The sequence below is a fragment of the Grus americana genome, chromosome 3 (assembly GCF_028858705.1).
Source record: "Grus americana isolate bGruAme1 chromosome 3, bGruAme1.mat, whole genome shotgun sequence".
NCBI classification, from domain to species: Eukaryota; Metazoa; Chordata; class Aves; order Gruiformes; family Gruidae; genus Grus; species Grus americana.
Genome location: NC_072854.1, coordinates 77590562 through 77610187, shown reverse-complemented (window position 1 = coordinate 77610187; position 19626 = coordinate 77590562). Strand labels below are relative to the sequence as shown.

The window sequence follows — 19626 nt, the reverse complement described above, 5'->3', positions numbered from 1 at the left end:
GTCACCAAACCGTGAGGAGGCCTGGTTGTCCTTTCATCCTGCCCCAGGCTAAAGGAGGGCCACACGGGCCCTATTTGCCTGACCCAAGGCAAATATGTCTTGGCTCAGGGCTTGTTTCTATATGCTCGACTGAGGCAGAAGTGATTGTTCACAAATACGTGAGAGAAAAATAGAGCAGAGAAGTGAAGGGGCAGCCTTGTATCCACGAAAAGGGGAAAAGGACACTGGAAAATGATTTGAAACACTCCAAACTTTTCAGGCTGTTGTACTGGCAGAATGATAAGAAGAGAAAATGAAGGGCAGTGAAGGTATTTTCAGAAGAATTATACTCTGTGGAAAACAGCAAGCTGAGGGGCTGGTTGAACTGAGTTGGCTCGTTGTGGCGTGCCGGGCTCGGGGCAGCTGAGGGGTGCTCCCAAGGGCGGGGAGGGGAAAGAAAAGCAAGCGGGGAGAGCGGCACCTATGCAGATTGGCTTCTGGAAGCTTGCTTTCTTTCCCCCTAGTATTTTGCATTATAGGAATATATTTCTAGTCACACAGGGAGTTGCAAGTAGTTGTCACACTGGGCAATTCTGTAGTGATAACAGTATAATTGTGCAATCAAGTACATGGGTAGCCACCTGGGTGCAAGTCTGTGGAGAATCACGCCCAGAAATCAGGGCCCCCTTTTTTTTTTTTTCCTTCTCCATGAAATGTAAATGGCTTTCAATCAAAGGCCTTGCCTGCTCACAAACTGGCACTAATTTAAATTTATCTGTGTTTTTTAACTGATACAGGTGATTGGTGTAGGATTTTCCATTGACATTGCCTAGAGCATTTTCTGGTTTTGTATTCCCACCCACCAGGGTTGGAGATATATATTCAACACTTGTATTAAGATTTGTTTGTATTCTTAGGTGCTTATGTCCACACTGCAAGCATTTATAAATCTTCGTGCCATTTCCCTTCCCTTAAATTCCCTGCATCGTACAAACACACACAAATCTTCTTTCAATTGTCATTTGATTGAACTGTGTGCTTCAGTTATAGGTTACATGAAAATCCTCAACCTTGTTAAGTTAAAAAAAAAAAAATCTTTAAAATAATTTTCCTCTGAAGTTCTTGTTCTCCAGCTCTGACTTTTGTTTACAGCAAGGCCAACTTCTTCTTACTCTGAGAAAGGAGCATTTTTATTGTCTTGCTGCAGGGAAAAACCCTAGAATAAAGGAGGACCAGATCCAGAGTATGTAATATACCGTATCGTTTATTTTCAAAATTTAGTTATAACATTGTACTTATATCATTGTAACAATGTTATAGTTACAGTAATTGTTACAATAATGTAACCAGTAACATTAGTGGCACATTGTAATAGTGTTATAGTGATTGTAATATTGTAACTACTTCTAAGTGGTAAATAGAAGAGGAGGTAGAATAGTGCAGTTGGAAGAGTCCTGCAATGGTCATCTAGTCCAACTGCTTATCAGTATGCAAGAAAAAAAAAGTATGCAAAATATTCTGCAAATAAACTGTCATTCTTTCAAATTTGTCCCAAATTGTAGCTATTAAAACAATTAAAATGTAGGCAAGGAGTTTTGTTTTTTTCTTGGATGATGCCACTCCTCATAATAAACTCTGGGAGTGAATGGCATTTAGCTGAATGGCAAGAAAATAGATTCCATTTCCAGATGTTAGTTATTCTTAGAACATTGTTTGTGTCTAAGCAGAACTGCATGCATTTAACAGCTGAAAGCTGGAGTTTTACCAAAATCCACCTTGGGCATAGAGCTGCAGTCTGTAACCTTTGTTTAGATAAAGGCACCTGCATTAATCTGTACCCTCCCGGAGGCTGGCGCGCGCTGTTGCACTGGCTGTAAGGTTGGCGCACGCTGGCCGGTGCCAGGCAGTCCTGCTGCGGGGAGTGGCGGTTGCGGCGCTCCAGGGACGGAGCACCGGGATGATGCCGATCGGCAGCTTTGCACGCAGCCGTCTTGGTTTGAAGGCTAAGAGAGTTTCCTAGCACGAGTACCAGCTGCTTCACGCCGCTTAGCTTCTGTGCTAGAAAGCTTCCCTCGGCACGCTTCATTTACTAGTGCTGGCAGAGCATCGGCAGCCACTAAAAATAGTTTGTAGTCTGGTGCGTGAAGGAAGCAGTGAAAACGCTGAGAGCAAACAGATGTGCATCGGCTTTCCAAAACAGCGGGGTCTCCTGAATCAGTAGCCTGCATTTCATTCCTCCCTTTGTTTCATGCCTCTAGAAAGGTAGTTAGATCTGAAATATAGAGATGACTGGTTAAAGGTAATAATTGTTGCCTCTTTCACTGGAATTATTTTAACTGGAAATAAACCAAAGGAACTCAATGTGTAAGTAAATTATGTAAATGTGTAAGTAAACAATGTCTTCACTCTCACTCTTATTCTAAGGAAATGAGGTTTGTTTGTAATTCTGCCGTCTGTCTGTCCCTCTTTCTGCCCCACTTTTGAGCGTGCCGGCCAGTTTCATCTTAAGGGTCTGAAAAGTTTTGTGAAAAATCAGTATCTAGGAACAGAAGTGCCAGTCAGGCACAAATTTGAAGAGGAAATTTCAGTGCAAGTTCAAGTTGCCTTGCCTTTTTTTTTTTTTTAATGTCACTTTGAGGATGTGTTCAGCATGGGCACTGCGAGGAACCAGTAAGTGAGAACTTTTACACAGCTCTTGGTGTAGAATTTATGGATAACATGCAGGAAATGGATATTCAACAGTAAGGAGAAGGAAGTCGTGGATGATATGGAACAAGTATCTTTGTTATTGGTGCTGCATTTTATTTTTAATGTAATTAAAGTTGCTGCGGACTGATTACCTTGCTATGTTTAAGTACACTGGGTCCTGGGAGTATGATGCATATTCATCATTCAGTTCATTCCAGGTCCAGAAAGACAGGAGCAGAGAAGAACTGAAGATGGAAATATTTACAGTAGATCAGGATGATCAAGATGTGGACAAGCATGTTGTCTGGATTTATTTGTTTTATTGTGGAAGAGAATCTGAAAGGCAGGAAATATTCCAGCACTGGTAGGCAGGCATAGTAAAAATTGAAGTTTTAGAAATGGGAAGGATGTTGCTGCTAACAGCAATGGAGAAAGGGAAATAACATGAAAGGAAAAATACAAGCTGTTTGGTAATAACTGTGAGGTTTAGCATTAGACAAATAGCCATCCTTCCAGGGGAGCAGATCAGAAGTGTTATTAGATGTGTAGGGAGAAACCGAGGGAGATCGGTTTGGTATTGACATGTAGATTTGCGAGCCATTTACCTAAAGGTAATAGTTATATCAGTGTGAAGAGAGGAGGCTCCCTGAGGATAAGATACAGAAGATGAGACCCAGAATAGAGCTTTGAAGAGCTCTCACAGCCAGGGGACAAGAGCCAGAGGAGAATGAGGAGCCGTTAGAGCGTGATGAGAAATCCCTGTATGTGCTGGGCTGCAGCGTAACACAGAGAGCCTTTGTTGGAACTGAGGGGCGTCCGAAGTGCCCATGGCTTGCTCCTTGCAGCCTAGATCACACTTATGGGTGTTTGAGCCTGCCTGTTAAAAATAAATCAGATATCTCTCCCTTACAGTATAGACATAACTTCAAAACTAGGGGCCAAAGCCAAGGTAGTTTTAAAGGAGAAAAAGGGTGACAAGGAAGGGTGGGAGCCAGGAAGGAGAAAAATAGTGGAGGCTGTCACAGGGCTGAGGAGGGACAAAAGTGAGAGATGCATGTGGTGTTCAGCCCAGAGGTGAAGAGCAATAAGCCAAGATGGGTCAAGGAAGAGGCGTTGATTTTGAGTAGGGGTATTAGACTTCAGAGGGATGAGGCAGAAGTTTTAAATACCAAGGAAGTCCTGGGACGTGGGGCTTTGTGTGTGTGTGTCTGGTGGCTACTATCATGTAGTGTCAAGTATCACTTGAATGCGGATGAAGACTACAGCTCCTCTGTCTTCCCTCCCACATCTGTTTCTATTCACAACAAAATAAACCCCCAAACTTCATGCTTCAGGCAGCTTTCCTTCCCTGGAGCAGTACCACTTTACATGTGTGCAGTGCTTCTTGTTCTGAGAATCCCCTGGCTTTCCTCCTCTCAGGCATCACTGAAACGTGCCCGCCCGAGGAGGAGGGGGCAGCCTGTGGACTGTGGGGTCTGGCCCCTCGGTGCGAGGGCAGGAGGAGACGCTGCCGTTCTTGGTGTGGAAAACCTTTCAAAGAACTGCATTTTCTGAGGACCGGCTTTACCACCCCCACCCAAACACTCTTTCACTTTTTGGCATAGAAATTTCAGAAAAGCAGCCGCTGACAGCCAAGAAATTGTCATCGGTTGTATAAACAAACTTCCTTCCTTTTCCAGTCCGCCTTCCACTCGCACCCATAACTCCCAAACCAGAGCCCCCTGAACACCAGCTGCTCCTGTTTTAACTCTAGATGCAGCAGTTGAGATCAGTGTGGAATTTTGTTGTCCGGAGTTGTATGTATTGATACTTACTTCGGTCTAAAGTTAATCTTAGTAGCAAAAGGAGTTAGAGGTGGAGCAGCAGATGCCAGAGAATCTGGATAAGAATCAGGTATCGTGCATAATTTCTGGGAAACAGAAGCATGTGTATAGGATAGATCTATAAAAATGGAGTTTGGGGATTTACAATGAAAAATCATTGTTTGTTTAGAACGTTTAAGGCAGTTCATCCTAAAGTGGAATGGTGTTTCAGCAAAGACTTCCCCCCCACACCCTGTATCAGAGGCAGGGCATGGGCTGGGCCTTGCTTTGAAATTAATTTCTGTTCTTCACTAAGAACTTAGTGTGCTCTTGGTAAAGGCAGTCAGGGGAGGCCCCACTGTATTAGCTGGCTGGTTATGAAGCAGATAGATTATGGATGAAAAACAATCCATGTGCAAATCGGTGCAAAGTAGCCGGTATCTTGTGAATACACAGGTGGCTCTGCTGACAGTGGGCTTCCTTTTACATGCTTGGCAATGTTAAGGAATAAGCTGCTTTATGCAGGGCTAATACAGGGAGATAATCTGAATAGCTATTCTATAAAACAGGGCCTTAGGAAGTTATTTCAACTTAAGTATTTTCCAGTTATCTCTGGAGTGAAACTTGATAATCAGGAAAAAAGCCGAAAGTTGTTAACTGGCAATGTTTCCGTGAGCGGAGTATCTCAGATATGATATTGATGGTCTCTTGACATCCCAGCAGGGGTGACTGATGTGGAGAATGGGAGACCTGCACCAGTTCATTTTTAGCAGCGTAGCTAAGGAAGGCTGGAGAGCACCCCAGGTCTTCATGCTTTTCAGCAACCTCACAGTGAAAAAGCAAACCAGCGTCACTTCTTTCTTAGAAAATCTGGGGTTATTCAGCCATGTAGTTTACGAATAGTAACAGCTGAGGTCACGTGCCAGTGTGGTCAGGGAGTTTCATATTTAATCTCGTAGTTGTCTGTGGTGTGTTCTTGAAACTGTGTCACTGGGACAGGTGCTTGCCTGTGGGAATTGGGAGTGCTCTCCAGGAACTGTGATGCCTTGTGCTGCCAAGTCCTGGATCAGTGTGAACTTTCCCCATTTTCATCATCAAGGTGGCTGCTGGGGGAGCAGGTCCTGCTTCAGCTGTGCCAGAGAACAAATCCTGATTTATTTTAAAGTGTGCTTAGAATGTAACATGTGAAAAAGGGTGTTTTACTGTTTTTGTATATATTGGTCATTAACAAATCTTGTAAGTCCAGTGTATAAAAAGTGTCATTTATGTTGTATGTAGTTCCCTATAGCTTATTAGTATTATTGTCACATAGAGAGTTAGACATAGAGCAATATATAGTTTGCTTTGTGAAAGGGTTGCAGGTATGTTTGGCTGAGGGTCTACATTGCAGACCTGTTTTCTATCACCTTGCTCTTGTGTTGTCATTTATATCAGTGCAAGTAGGTGTAAACTGCTGCTAATTCAGGGAGGTGGCAATGACTGCCCAAGGTGCACAGAGGAGAGAATCAGACTTCATATCTGTAATACCTGGTATTGCACTGCAAAATAAGTTCCCTGATAATTTCTCTTTCAGAGCACTTTTCAAACAAGTAGCTACCTCTTGTGGTAGGTGTTTTTTGTTGTTGTTGTTTGGGGTTTTGTTTGTTTGGTTTATTTTTTGTTTTGTTTTTACCTTTTTTTTTTACAAAAGAGCATACAGAGTTGCTTTATCAAAACTGGTTTTTGAGAATCTCAGTAATAGTGCTGAAATCAAATGCAAAAGGAGCACTTAAAGGAACAGTTATTAAAACTTATTTGTTGTTAAGTTTTTCTTAATTCCACCTTAAAAGGATCCTCACTTTTGTCTGACATATGGACCTAAGACCCACACATTCCGTTGTGAAAGTATCCCTAATGATGTGCTAGTTCTCAAGGATGTATCAGAGTGCTGCAGCTAACACCCGATAACACTGCTCACTCCAGTGCTGGCACACTTTGCCTGCTGAGTGCAAAATCTCTCCTGAAACAGATCTGAAGCAAGAACCGGGCATCTGCATTGATTTACAGGATGATGCAGCAAGCAGCATAAAAACAAGTCTCCCTCATAGTCCTCTTTTTCAGGAGACTAGACAGAATGCCTGATTCTTTCCCTCTTTTGGATGTCTTCTTTTTCCCTTGTTTCCTGCATGCAGAAAATGCAAGTGTTAATTGTCTTACAAGCACTTAGCAATTTTCTTTCTTTAGAGCATAATAGTTATGCATTATGGCAAGATTTTGTATTTTATTTTTTCACAGGACTGAAATTAAAGCAGATCTCCTACGTTTAATACATTAACAAAGACTAGGGGAGTTTTAATGAACATCTTTGCTCTAAGCCCGACCCTTCCTTAACTTTTGTTTTGTCAAAACAAACGCGCGCAGTGAAAGCAATGAATGTCTCGGAGTTAAGGCCAAGTGTGCATCTGACAAAGGACTATGGGACGCACGCACTTGTAGAGGCTGCTTGAAAGAACTCCCCTTCCTTGCTGTAACTCTTGTTTGCAGGCTGCGTGGGGTTTCTGCAGGAAGAGAGCTCCAAGGACTTTGTTGTTTACAAAGTGCAATATATAGCTAACCTCTGGCACCGGGTCCGGGAGGCTGGTCCGCTGCCTCCTCTCTTTGCTCAGCTGGCCTCCTGCCCCGTCCGCCTGCTGTAACTGGGATGTTTGCCGTTACTTTCCCTCTCAGTAACAGCTTGCGTTGTACTGCACGGTCAGGAAGGCACAGACAAGATTGTTTGTAGGCTTCTTTAATTAGAGCAGCTGGAAAAAGGAGATGACCTCTGAGGCACGCAAACTCTTCTCCAGGCTAAGACCAACAATCTTGTAGTTTGAAAAACGCTGACCAAACTTCAAAGAGTGTTTTCTCCCTGACAGCTCTTCATCTAACCCTGTCTTTATTCATTACATTTTAAGGTCAGGAGGGCCTAACTGATTATTGACCCTGTCTCCTGTTCAAGGATCCATTGTATTTCACCCAGCTGTCACATAGACGGGCCAGTGACTTGTGTTTGGCCGAAGCAGGTAGTCCAGAGAGGCATTCAGTTTTGGTAATGACTTCAGCTATTCCTCTTTAAGTGCTTTTGGTAAAGTACTCACCTGACGCAGGGTGCTTCTGTTAAAGTGAGTGGATCAAATCTATAGCTATGAGCACTTAAAAATATTGCAAAGATGTTGGTTGCAAGGGACTCTGGAAGTTTCTCATTTAACTTCTGCTCCAACTTCAAGTCTAGATCAGGTTGCTCAGGATCTTTTCTAGGTGAACTTGGCCTGTCTAGACGTACCCATTCTGAATCTGCCTGCTGCCAAGTATGGAATTTCCATTTCAATCAGAATTTCCCAGGGAAGTTTTAAATCAGATCCTTTACAAAATCAAAGTATATTGCATTCACACTCTTCTCATTGCCAACCTAGCTTGTCAAATAATGAAAAACTTCTGACTGCATTCATTATGTTTTTATTCAGTAAATCATTGTAATAAACTCTTTAAGGGTTTGTAAATTGTTTGAGGCATTGACATGAATTTTTGCATGAAATTTGCCATCAACTCATCTAACCAAACCTATGTTGTGGCTGAGGTTTCCTTTGCTGCATCAGTTGTGAACCTTTGCACCTCTGGCTCATGCCTGGGAAGGAAAATGCGCAAGTACCTTCCTCTTATGCTCCTTCCAGCAGAGCCAGAGCCAGATGTTTCCGGAACACCAGCACAGTGCTGTTCACGGCTGCTCCTGAGAGCTGCAGGTAGCAGCCACTTCATCAGCAGTGATTTGAGGCAGACGGCGGAAGCTATGGGAACAAACAGTGAACCAATGCAATTGCACTGCTGTAGGCCTCATGGAAGCGTAATAACCACTTGGAGCAAAATCACTGTGTTTAAGGTTTCATGAGAACGGCCTTTACGCAAAGATTAATAGGGTCCTCTCCATCCTCCTCTTTTTCTATTGAAAGAGGAGTAAGGTGGCCTGAACAAGGCTTTAAATCTCTGTTTCCAAGCCCTATAGTTTCAATTCTTGGCCTTTGAGCCAGATATTGTATCTTCATGTAGATCTGTCTTTTATGAAAGATCTTGGAAAGAACCACTGTAATTTCTTAGCCAGTAAGGAAAAAAAAATCTCAAGAATTTTGAGGTTTTTGCCGTAACAATCAGCTTACCACAGATGCTTAAGTGATGGGTTGGTGCTACAGTTAAGCTGATATAATAGCCATTGCTGCCAAGTCCTGCTCCCTCCCCTTCCTGTCCTTGGTCTTCCACTAGTGCTTGTCTAACACCAAAATAACCTGGTTCACAGACCTAAAACAAACAAACAAAAGTTTTCCTTTGAGTGTTTCTTTGTTTTTTCTCCTGTTTTGCCTCCCTTGATTGCAAACTAGGCCAGGTCTGTAGTTTCACGGTAGTTTTGGATTGATGTGAGTCTGTGCTGCTTGCAGCGAAGGTGTTGCCCCCAGCTCGCCCATGCTTGTGCTGCCGCTGGAACTCACGGTGCCTGCGTCGGGAGGCAGATCTTGGTGCTGACCCGGAGGAAATCATCTCCACGTTCCACTCCCTAATTTTTCTTCAGGTTAGTTTTGAGCTAGCTTCCTGATATGGCTCACTACATAGCTGTACAAACACTAGAATGGAGGAGACAGGACCTCCTTTAGCCGGTGACTTCCACTTGTTTTGGCTGAGCTACTTCAACTATGCCCATGTAAAACTGGACCCGTTTCACTGGCACTGGAGCATTTACTCTCTACTTCCATTGAAGGTAAGTGAGAGCAGAATACAGCCCAGCAGAAAGAAAATATGTTGGATAAAAACCAGAATGAAGTATGAAAAAACAGAATGTGGTCCTGTTCAGAAGTTTGTTTTTTTTTCTTTCAAAGAAATGGTGTTTGGCGTGAATAAGGAAAATATAATCTCTAAAACAGTCCTACTTGTTATGTTAGTTACCCTTTTCCAGGTGAGGGTGCACTTTAGGATGGCACGTCAAGGGGCAAATACACCATCATTAATTGAATATCCCATTTAGAAAATGCATCCCTCTGACTTTTTCTTTCTTTTGCTCATAGTGCCCAGCCAGAGTGCAGGGATCGGCGGGCTGCCAACGTCTGCCTCGTCGTTGTAAACACACAAAGCCCCAAAAAGAAACTGAGCAAATATTTCCTAAGGTAAGTGTGAAAATCCCAGCCGTCGCTGGGTCCTTTCAGCTGCATTTCGCTCTAAAATGACTAAGCCGAGTGTATGAAATAAAGGCCATGTTTGTCAGCAGTTTTTTCCAGTGGCCTTACTGAAGTTGCACTTGGTAGCCATTTCTACAGAGTTACTCATAAGTCAGTGGGTGGTTTGGTTATGCTTGGCTTCAAAGCACTTCAGAGCTGATTTCATTGCTGTAAAAAGTTATCTGAACTAAAAAGGAAAATATTTGTAACTTGTCAATCCCCACCTGTTGAAAAGGCAGTTATCTTATAACCATCCTTTTTTTTAATTCTAATTTTAATACCTCTCTGATATGTCTTTTAAAAATAATAATAATAAAAAATCTTACCAAGTAATTCAAGACATATTTTTGGGCTTTAATCATACTTTATTCATATGTCCATAAGGTGCAAGGGGAGTAGTCCAGCCTTGCACAACACGAGGCTAATGTATCATTTGAGTTGTGAAGGTCTTGCCTCCACTTTGCACATAGGGAGGGATTTCAAGCAGTGACTGTACTGTTCCCCCTCCTCCAGCCTTTCCAATGAAATTCACCATTCTAATGCTCTCAATAAAAAAAGACATATATCACTAGTTCTAAATATTATGCATATATTGATTTTAAATAAGCATGGCTGTCCTCTTTCTTCCTTGCTGCTGAGGATGAAACAATATATTTTTAAATTGTTTTTTTCCCCTCCAGTTAGTAGATAATGTGAGAACTTTGTCTGAATGTCGTCTCTGTTGCACTGGACCATTGTTCACGCCTACATCTAGTCCCACTTTGATAATACAATGATGTTTAGCCCTCCCCCTCCTCCAGGCCAGATACTTCCATTCTTCAGAGCACAAGAGCTAAAATAATTTCTTGGCCTATTGCTTGAGTTGTCCCACTCCCGTGGGAGGATCTTTCACTGGATCCCCGTCTTTTCTTACCTACATACCTTCTTACAGCTTTTCTTCTCCGTTACAGTACCTCGTATTGCCTTGCTTTCCTAATACCCTCAGCTATTTTCTGCTCCACTGCTGCCTGTATGTTGCTGCCTAAGCATTGCACAGGTTCTCTGAGCTCATCCGGAGTGCTCGGACCACGGTCATCCTAATAGCCCACCCCGCCGCCCTGATTGGAGTGGGCCTCGGAAGCTCTGTGTTAGTTCTTTCTTTCCCTTCACTGATTTTTTTCTTTACCTCCATCTCTTGAGAGGTATAGCTCCTTCGTGAACATTAAAAACAACTATTACTACATAGAAATTACTATAAACAAATCATAGATGCTACTCATAGAAACAGGTGGCTAACTTTAGTCAGGAGCAGAAAAGAAAATAGAATCTTAAGACAGTATTTTGAATTTCAGCTCTAGCTGGAAGTGATGAAGTCTTCCAAAATGCCTAATTCCTTACTAAGAAAACACTGCTTCCCCCCTTCCCCACCATGATCTTATTCTATCACCTGAAATATTGTACGTGCTCAGAAATTTTGTCTCTGCTCCATTCCGCACCAGAAAAAAATTGTATGAATGAGGGCTATGGGACAGCACTGAGGTGTGCCAGCTTGAAAAAATAGCATCAGGACTGCAGAACTAAGGAGCAGACTGTTCTGCTGGTTTTGGTTTTTTGGGGGTTTTGTGTGTGTGTGGGTGGTTGGTTGGTTTTTAATTTACATGTTTTCCCATCCATCGCGTTGATGCCTGTCTATACCATACCTGAAGGATCTTTATGTTCCAAATTACAGTAGAAAATGCCTCAAAAACCCCTTACTATCGCAACAGAGAAAACTTAATTTCTTATCTACGAGAAAAATGAACTTCATTAATTATTGCTTTAAAACACAATGATATTCTGAGTCTGAAAGTTGTTTGCTTGATATATAGAGACTGTTGTTGTCGACAACAGCAATAAAAAGAAAAACTCAGCTGGTTAATTTGTTTCTTACTAACATGGTGCTGTATTATTTGCCTTTAAAAATTCTTAGATGAAACATATGTCAAACATCAGCTCATTAAGCCTTTGGACATTCAGTTGGGTGGATTGTCCCTGAAATGTGGTCAGATCTGATGTTGCACATCCACCCAGGGCATAGTGAAATGCCCTGTAGAGCTTGGGATGTTATTTGAGATAACAAGGTGAATGTAAGGAAGTCGATGAAATTGTCTGAATTGGGCTAATGTAACAGCTAAAAAGCAACTCTTCTGAACAGCGTTGGGGGAACTGCAGCATAAAGAGGACCCTGTTTTTTACAAATTTTCTTCATTCATCTCTCCAGGACAGTAACGCTTCTTCTCACTGTGCCTGGGAGTCCTTGTTCCCTTTGATCACCATCTCACAGTCTTGCAGTTTCACTTCTCACTCCAGCCGTTCCCTTGGAATTCCTCCCAGCTTCCTCTCGCTTGCCAGATCAGACAAGGTTTAGCCCTTGTCATATTATCATGGATTTATCGAGTTTTAATGTTCTTTAGCATTTCTTTGATTAGAATTGACTGAAAAAGGGAGAAATGAAGAAATGGGAAATATTTATGTTTGAACGCCACTGTTTTTCACAACATGTTCTATTTGGTTTAAATTTCACACGCTTTCAGCATTTTGATAGTTTTGAAATTGTTACAATTTGAAAACCATGTTTCAGTTTAAAAGTAAAAACACATAGACTTGGCTACGGCTTATACCTGTTTCTGTTGTTATAAGCTAGTCAATCAGAATTAAAGAAAAATTGCAAACCTCAAATATTTTTAATTGAAAAATTTTGCAAACAAGTTCAGGAAAATCAAGGTGTGCTAGAAACTTTTTATTCTCTGAGTAAGCTAGCAGGGTAATACGAAGCAGGACAGCCCCGCTAGCCTGGTGCTCCACCTAGGTCCAAATGGGAGATTTAACCTTGCATTGCATTGTGCTGTGCCTCATTCAGCCTTAGGGTTAAAGCCTTTGATTTCAAGCTAAGAAGGACCGTGTCATAATAACATAACTGATTAAATGTACGACAAGTAAGCTGGTAGAAATCAGAATTTAATATCACAAAGGTGCTTGTTTAAATCAAAATATATACCACAAGTACACCAATACAGAGCAGAGATGGCAATAGTGGTCTGCAAAAATTAGTTTGCCAGTGTGTAACGTTGATAACCATTCCATGTTTTAAGCAGTCTATAGGATTTAGTAAAGCAGGGGATGCCCTGCTGTGGTACGTGTCACTTGCTGCATGCCAGTGATCTCAGTGTAGCATGTGGCTGGGAGCTGCAGTTGCCACTGCCCCGGCTGTGCTGGGGAGGGCAGAGCTGAGGCTGGCAGAGAAAACCCCGTAGCTCAGTCCCAGTAGGATGCTCAGCAGCTGAACCCAGACAGAGTCCTTCGTTGCCGGTGGAGAACAGGCGAGCACGCCTGGAGGTGAGATGCTTACTCCTCGGGGCTTATAGCTGGTTTTACCAAACCGTATCTGAGGCATTTCAAAAGGGACTGCTGTAATGCAGCACAAATCAGGATGCCGCTTGTGGTGCTTGCTGTTGCTGGCAGTATCCATAAGAAAGAAGGTTGGGAATGGGAGAATAAAGAATCCTACAGATGCCAGAGAAAGGCAGAACCTAAAAAATCAGTCTGAGATAAATCTATTGCCTCAATGATTTTGATATTTGGTTATCTCAGAACCCTTAAGATTGTTTGTTTGCTTGTTTCATTGCAACCCCTCGTTGTGAGATGAGGGTTGTGCTGCCATCACCACCAGAGAAAGGAGTTGTGGTGCAAAAAGACGTATGTCATGAATGTGGCCATCGAAGAGTCCCATGGCAGAGCCAACAATTTACCACAGTGTTCTGCAACACCCACCCACCATGCCCAGTCTCCCTCAGCTTTTCAGTTTCTAACATGCTTTTTTAAAAATTTACTTTCTTGTGGGAGCCCAGAAGACTGGCTCATCACCCTCCAGAGCTGTAAGGTTAGAGATTCTTGAAAAATCTGATGGCAGAGTAGTTTTTCATGAACTATGTAACATACCATTGGGAAGACATTTTTGGGCATCACAAACATAATGAGACAGGCCAGTTCATGTAATTTAGGTGGCTTGTGGGTGTAGCACGAAGGCTATTGAGATTTGTTGATTTTAAAAGAAGACTTTTTTCTTGCACTTTGCTGTTAAAATGTATCTGCTGACACAGGTGGGGAGGTTATTACAGCCTGCTGCAGGATGGATAGCTAAAGATTAGTCTGGCAGTCAAGGGCACCAGCAAAAGCAATTATTCATGAGCTCACCTTACTCTTCCTTTTGGTAGCTGGGAAACAAGTTTCTAGCAAAAATATAGAGTTGTTACCTTCTCTATATCTCTTTCTCTATTTCCCTGCTGTATGTGGATACTCTGACAGTTCTGTTCCTGAGTTAGGTTTTTGAGCTTTGGTTGCTTTTTTTGGATACATACCAACTTTGTGGAGTCCTGGGATGAGCAGTTTGTGTTATATTTCCATGCTGAAGGTGCTGGCACAGTTTCCACAGCAGTTACTGGAAGAGAGGAGAGACGTGTACTGAGTTCCCTGGAAGTTCTGTTGTCAGAACTGGACTTAGGAGCAGCATGACACACACACACATCATTCCCTAACATCATTAGAAAGGGCACCTGGTCCATTTGTTTGACAGCAAAGCCATGCCATGCCAGTTCTGAGCTAGGTGTAACAACGAGCACGGAGGAAACCACACTGCATTCTTCACTGTTGCAGACAATGAAGTCCATTCTGGTTCCCACTGGCCTTGCTTAAAGAGATGTCCTGCTATCTCACACTTCAGATGCTGCTCAGTAGCACAACCAAATGCTGAAGCGGTAGCAGAGGTGTAATGCTTCTGGTTCCAGCCCATTTACAGTTGGCACTGCTTTTCTTCAGCTTTGTGATTGTTCCCAGTCCTGCCTTGAGTTTCTAGGAACTGCTACATCAGAAATGGTTGTTTAAGGAAATATAGTATTAAGAAAACAATATATGAGCAGGTCAGGAGCCTGAAATTCATCTACCACTGCTTGCCAGAGGGGGCGTATCCATCATGCAGGTCTAGACGGATTAGCAGTTCCACAACTGAACTTGCATCTTTGAGCTTTGGGCAGTGCCCAGCGGTGCTGTATCTTTAGCATTAGGAGCAATAGAAATTGTAACTCTCTTACAGAATTATGTGTAGACAGTACTAAACTTTTGATATAAGCAAATTATGTATGGATAGATGGCAGAGATGACAGCGCAGCTGGCACTTTTCTGCCTCAGTAGCTTCTCTTAAACCTCCCATCCCCTCACGATTTGTTTCTCATTAGCTTCTTCTTTCAGTCCTTATCTGCTCACCCCTTGTTAGCACAAAAAATACAGCCCAGCTCTAAAACACTGATGCAAAGGGCCAGGGTTGTTAAAATATAGATACCTAAAGATTGAGGTGCTAGGGGATCTAGGACCTAGAGGTTGCACAAGTGCTAGCATTCCACTACTAGCCAGGGGCTTGGGGACAGAGTTTAAAGCCCAAATGCAACTTTCCAGGCTCTATCTCCTACTGGAGACTGGGACACTAAATACTTTGTGAAATCTGGGCTGTGCCTCGGTGCTTGGATGATCTGCAAATTTAAGTCTCATTGATTCTGAGTGGCGGAGAATGCCCCTTGTGTATCCTGGAAAATGGTTCCTGTAGGCTATTAGTTTCAGGCACTCATTTCTAAAAATCTTGAGCTGGAGTTGTTTAAAGTTGTTCTTTCGGCACAGTTCAGACCACAGCTTGAGCAATGTTTAAAATAAAGCAGACTTTGAATTGATTTTTTTTATAAGCTAAGAGTTTTAGATATGAGTTATTACATTGTTCAGTTTTTTCAAGAACAGCAAATTGCTGTGTTTTTCCTGTTGTTTTGTGGGGGTTTTTTCAGCAGTTGGTCCCTTCTGCCTCCGTTGCCTTCATTGTCCAAATGTAAATGGATGCAGAAATTCCCAGATTAAAGCTTATGACATAAATGAACCCCTGATGATTTGATTTTTGTTTTCCTCTGTTAAGTCCACATAATGGGAGCTGGCTGCTTATCATTGAGTAAGATCATTGAATGATTTAATGGGGGGTTAAATGAAAAGTAAGAGTTTTCATACTGGTGTGATGCAAATCTTGTGTCCAATTAAAGCCTCAAAGCATTTTTTAAAAGCTGTATAAAAGGTGAATCATTTCTGTAAACAGCCCTTAAAGTGAAAACCCAACACCTTTGCTGTGGGAGAAGTAATACGATCTCAAATACCTTTGCAAACAAAGAGTCACTTGCCTTCTGCGAGCTGCTCTCTTTTTTCAGCAGCTCAGCATGGGGTGCCAGAAAAATCATTAACGGGCCCATCTTGCACTTCTGGCTTTTCCACACCTGCGTATCACGATCCCTGCTGTAACTTTATGGACCGTGAGGAGGCAGGTTTGACGCCATGAAACACAGGCTCAGCTAACAGCTGCAGGATGGGCAGAAAGCCAGACAGTAAAATGTAAAGAGGAGGAAGGAGAGGGATCACCTTTGAAGTTTACAAAAAAAGCATGACTTTGACCACTTCCTTTTTTAATTAGCTGTCTCAGGTACAGTGAGCCACCAGTTTGAATGGAAACTGGGGGGGGTTTGTTGGAAATGCTGAAGGTTATACTGTAAGGGTTTCATCTGCGTGTGACTATTATTTTTTTAACCTTTTGTTGCTGTTGTTGTTTTGGGGTTTTTTTTTGTTTGGTTTGGGTTTTTTGTTAAGTTTAACATCCTAGCACAATGTCGGGGAAAAGAGCTTATTCCATTTGGGAACGCCTGAACTACCGCTAAAATCTGTATCTTGCAAGTGTGAAAAAGGACATTAATGCAGTGTTGAAAGGTAGGATTTTGATCACACTCTAGCCAGGAAATTCATGATTACCATTCCCGTAGCAACCAGAACGCACCTCTGGGGTACCCGGGTAGAATTTTTTTAGAAATGTGTATCATGTTAACTTTTGGTCAATATGCATTCTAGTACCAGGAGGTTGCTTTTAATTTGCTTTACTGTAGCAGAAAGCCAAATTTGAAGGATCCTGTAAAGGAGTTGCAGTCGCTGCAGGAACCAAACTTTCCTGTGCCCTCAAGAGACCAAAAGTTCATTTTGGACTAGTATGTTCCTTATACTCTCTACGCACATTAAAATATGTTCAGGGAAACGGATAAGGAGAAAATACAAACTGTAATTGTCATCCATGTAGGACTACATGCATTTAATTTACAAGACTGTAAATCAAAAGTCCATTGATATTAAAAGTCTACATTAGGATCAGATCCTTATACACGGGAGTGTTTTTTCCAAGATGTCCTTTTTCTCTGAAAAGCTTTACACTTAGACATGCTTTCAGGATAAGGAAATCTATTTGCGCTCATATAGGGTTCTATAATTTTTGATATTAAACCAAGTATTTCTTGTAGGGAGGATTAAAATTATTTGCATATTCTTGCCTATGCAATGATAGTGATACTTCACAGGAGATGTTAAGAGATCTAAACACTCAAAACATGTTCCCTTTCTCCTGCTGCAAATTCGGCAAAGGCATTCTCCAAATGGAAGACTGCAACTGGAAAGAAAAAAGGAAACCAAACTTATTTTGAAGTGCTACAGACCCTCTAAGAAAGCAGATGCAAACCATGCCCTAACTTATAATTTTAATAATAAATATAACACTGTAATAATTCAGAACTGAGTGAGCAATCTACCAGGCTGAGAATTTCTATAAGGCAATTAAAGGATAATACATTTAAATCCTGACTATGTTCAGTGGATATTGCTCAAACCTGGGAATATTCATTTGGGAATTTATTGGAGATGCAAAAAAACCTCTTTCAGACTGTAGGGGAAAAGAAAAATCAACAAAACGATCTACTGTCCTGCTGGACAGTGCAGAGTGATCTCACAGTAAAGTCCAAGGGTGCAATATCAGTGACGTAAAACTTCACTGTGATTTGAAACTGTAATAGGCTTGAGTCTGTTCTCTGCTTGAAAAAAAAAAAAAAAAAGGAAAGAAATAAAAAGTACCATTGGATATTGGTATAAATCCACAGAATCTAGGTAGAAATGCTTCAGCTTTATACAGGAGTTGAGCCTGGTCCAGCGTGCCAGTGTGTTTTAAAAGCTTCAAAAAAGAGCAAAAGGGGGCACCGAACTGTGTATCATGTTATACACAGCTGGTTCATATAATTTTAAAAATATTTGGGAGTCACTCTTTTCTTGTGATGTTTTTTCATAGATTGTTTTTAAACAGAAAATTAAAAAGAATGTTTTAACTCATGTTTATAAACTGTAGTTGAAATACATATTTTTATACATCATAGGTAAAGAAAAACATTCATGTAAATTAGTTTAAGCTTTTATGTTATTTTTACAGACCCTATTTTTAATACTCTAGTGTAATAAATCTGCCTGTCATTTCTAGGTGTTTGTTTTTCTGTCTCTGGACATGAATCAACAGAAGAGCATACACGAGAGCACACAGATGGTTCCCTCTAGATGATACATCTCGCAACATAGGAGTGTTGATTTGATTTTTTAAGATCAGGTACTGTAGATGGAGTGCATGGTGTTTTCAGAAGTCATTTCTGTAGACTAATGGCCTTAAAAAAGCCTATCTAGTGTTTATGAATTGTTTCACTCTTAGGCATATTACGGTAAAATATTGTGAGACTTAACCTTCTTCCTGCAACTTAAGCCCATCCCTTTTTGCATTTTTCCCCATAGAATAACTAACTAAATACAAAAACCCCTATAATTTTCTATCTACAGTTTGCAGACCATAGTGTCTTCAGTCTTTTCTTTTTAAGCTAACACCATTTTAATTGATTGCATTTTCTAGACCTCTATTCATCTTCGTTGTTCTCTTCAACCGTTCTGCATTCCTCTTGAAGCACGTCACGCACAAACGGACGCAGTACTCCCCTTGAAGCTGCAATGCAGCGTATAACAGCATGACTGTGTTTTGTGATGTCCAGGCTGGCCTTACACTTACAGTTCCTCTTGCAGCGTTTGGGTTTGCTAAGCTTGCAATCCTCTCTAGCCCCTCAGCTTTCAGCTCTGTAGAGCTCACTCTCTAACCAGCTGGTTTGCAGCCTGTCTTCATGTAGTGGATTATCCTTGCCTGGGTGCACTGTCTTGCATTTGGCTGTGCTGGGTAGCCTACCACTTCTTCAGACCACACTTCCAACTTGTCAAAATCACTTTATATTCTAAGCCCAGCTTCCTGGTATTCTCTTCCCACTTGGCGTCAGCCACGGGTTTAATAAACTCATCCAGTACTCTGTCATCCAGGTCACTGCATGATGTATTATGGACTCTAAGATTAATGCAGGAGGAATAAAAATATATTTTGTCAAAAGGATTAAAGCTATGTCTAAGTGTTTCTAACAGCGGTCCTCAGAATACTAAATCAGGAGCTGCAATGGTGAAGTGTATGTATGTACAAGGACTTATTGCCTAGAAAAAAGGGAATTGGGAAGTAATAGGATAAAAAGCAACGAGATCTATCTTCCTGTAGAAATAACAGCCCCATGTCCTAATAACGTAGTAGCACGTTTAGTGACAGAACCAGATGTTGAATTGGAGATAAGAGAAATAATTCCTCTGTTGAGGATAGGCTCACTTTTCTCATGTGTCTTTGTTCCAGGTGGTTTATGAATGTCACCAGAGTAAAAGTCTAACCCCTGCCATAGGTCTCCTTTTCACACTGCATTAGAGACTGGACGATGGCTGTGTTGCCCTCACCAGCTGACTGCCTTTTTTTTGTATTGACACAAAGGAGAACCTCTGCAAGCTGCTCCCAGGTGAACCATAACTGAAGTTGTGACTCATTTTCTGCTCTCAGGAAACTAGAACTGAGATTACTTTTCATAAGAGGGCCCAGAAATACATTTTTTATTCTTTTGGTACCTTGCAGGCCTAGCAACATGGGGGTCCCACAAGTTAAGGAGAAGCAGGTGGTATTGGGTTTGAGGACTGTCCAG

At 41.7% G+C, this 19626-nt stretch overlaps 1 long non-coding RNA gene across 1 annotated transcript in view; it reads left to right on the top strand.

Moving 5' to 3' along the window:
• The window catches only part of LOC129205123 (uncharacterized), a 56757-nt gene extending 37333 nt beyond the window's left edge, over positions 1–19424 (top strand). The window contains exons 2-4 of the long non-coding RNA XR_008576613.1: positions 9536–9634; positions 18066–18188; positions 19290–19424. This is a non-coding gene — a long non-coding RNA (uncharacterized LOC129205123). The remainder of the gene's footprint in view (positions 1–9535; positions 9635–18065; positions 18189–19289) is intronic.
• The last annotated feature ends 202 nt before the right edge of the window (positions 19425–19626 follow it).